The sequence below is a fragment of the Temnothorax curvispinosus genome, unplaced genomic scaffold, assembly GCF_003070985.1.
Source record: "Temnothorax curvispinosus isolate PA1 unplaced genomic scaffold, ASM307098v1 QBEX01018543.1, whole genome shotgun sequence".
NCBI classification, from domain to species: Eukaryota; Metazoa; Arthropoda; class Insecta; order Hymenoptera; family Formicidae; genus Temnothorax; species Temnothorax curvispinosus.
The window spans coordinates 1,783-3,998 of record NW_020228323.1 but is presented as its reverse complement, the minus strand read 5'-3'; the positions used below and the strand labels follow the sequence as shown (position 1 = coordinate 3,998).

General features: G+C 31.3%; 1 pseudogene; it reads left to right on the top strand.

The window, feature by feature from the left end:
• LOC112468492 overlaps window positions 1–1,747 on the top strand; it is a 2,224-nt pseudogene extending 477 nt beyond the window's left edge.
• Window positions 1,748–2,216: the final 469 nt, after the last annotated feature.

Below are 2,216 nucleotides of genomic sequence, written 5' to 3'. Positions count from 1 at the left end.
TATCGCAGTGCAGTGCAGTGCAGACAGTGCGTTCGTTTAGCGCGCTGTCAGTCAGTTCATCATCACAACCTATCTCGATCGATCGAGAGACACGGTAATACGCTAAATACGCGCGGAGCGAGGCCGACCGTGTGACTCTTTATTACGCGACGCGACGATTAATTCAACAAGGTAATTGTTTTATGTAATTATCTGTTGTACTTCGAAATCACTTATCTCTCTTATCTTCCTTCTTTTTACGTCTCCCTTTCCTTTGATGTTACTTAAAATTTGTAACTTTTCCATTTTTACTGTTAGTAGAAAAAACATTAAACATTTAATTAAATTTTATAACTTATTTTTTAAGAGAGTTAACTAATTATTATCTGTATTACTTAGGCGGAGTTGTTGGATGCAATGAGCTCTCAATCGCAGTCGGATACTGAAGAGACTGAAAATACAGGATCTAATTCTACCTACCGGATTGTGGAGGCAATAGAGATTGTGAAGCAGGAATTTGACAGGAAGGAAGACGAAGACTGCAGAGGATATATTCAGTAATGATATTATGATACCTCGCCAACCCAGTCAGTACGAAAGAAAGGCGGGAGAGTAAGGAGAAGAGCAGAAGAGAGATAGAAGAGGAGGAGAAAGAAAAGATGCAGTACGTATTTGACGTCTTACAAGTTTATGTGCACGTATAACAAGTTTATTGCTTGACTATTGAGAATATATTTTTGAAAACTTTTCTTTTACAGAGTACTAGTATCCAACTTCACTGAAGATCACGTGGACAGATACGAGATGTACAGACGATCTGCATTTCCAAAAGCAGCTATAAAGAGGGTACGCACCTTATTTTTAGTCGTTATTTACAAAAGAAATAGCCATTCCATTAAAGAAGTATTATACTAAATATGTTTCACAGATTATGCAAACCATAACAGGCTGTTCAGTGTTTCAGAACGTTGTCGGGTAGCTATGTTGGGAATTGCTGAGGTATTTGTTGGCGAGATTGTTGAAAAAGGTACGAGCTCTTTTTTATAAGTACGGTTAGAATATTGGAATTTAATTCTAGATTATATTGTGCTTGTTGTATAGCTTTAGATGTTATGGAGGCCCAGAATGAAACCGGTCCATTACCACCAAAGACTGCAGGGTCAAATACCGAATGGTCGAGGGCACAAAGCTTTTTTCAGGCTATGATTAGTCCAATATTTGCGACATATTAATACAATGCTTCTCTTATAGAAGCCTACCGATATTAGATTTTATGAGCGTAATCTAAATATAAATTATGTAATTCGCTCAATGATCAAAACTGGGCTTTTTACGTATTAAATTACTATGGCTATTCAGCTTTTACATTCAAAGCGTTATCGGCAGTTAGTTAAAATTTATAAATATGTGGTAAATGTTTTACTAGCAATCGTTTTATATTTTTCATCTTCACGTAAATTAAATCGAACATAGTCACGTATTTTTATATCGTAAGCAAATTTTATTAATACATAATGATTATCAATTTTAAACAGTTATTATTAACAATTATTATTAAAGCACATAGAGCAGGCAAATAGCAAAATATTTTATTATAAACTCAGTACACACACATGCAATCATATGTAACATACGCATATTCATATTTCGGGAGTTTCATGAATACAATAATATTTCTTATGTGATAAGAAAGTCTGATAATTTGTAGTTATCTGTATGTAATTTCTTACAGCTTACAATTAGTTATATATTTTTATACACAGTCAAGATCTTCATGATGTATAATCTTTATAGCATTTTTAAATAGAAACTAATGTAACGTTTTATATTTTGTTGCTATTGGACTTTTTTATCGTTAAATTATTAATAATATATGATTCTATGTAAATCTATAAAAGTTTAATTATCAAAATATGTAATAATTTTCGAAATATGTATTATTCTGTAGGAACATAATTATATATAAAAATATTAGTCTTTTTTAAAAAATAGTGATAAATTGTAGTACAATCACAAAACTTGGACAAATTAAAGATATTTTAATATAAAAGAAAAAGAGAAAGACAGTGTAATACAGTAAAAATATAGCAAACTACAGAACAAACTAAGAGCTGTTTTATTATATTGTTATTTGCAGGAATATTTTTTTTAATGTCTCTGATTTTTATTTAATTTCACTATTAACCCTATTATACACAACTGTCAAAATATACAATGACAGTTGCAAATGAAGTAAG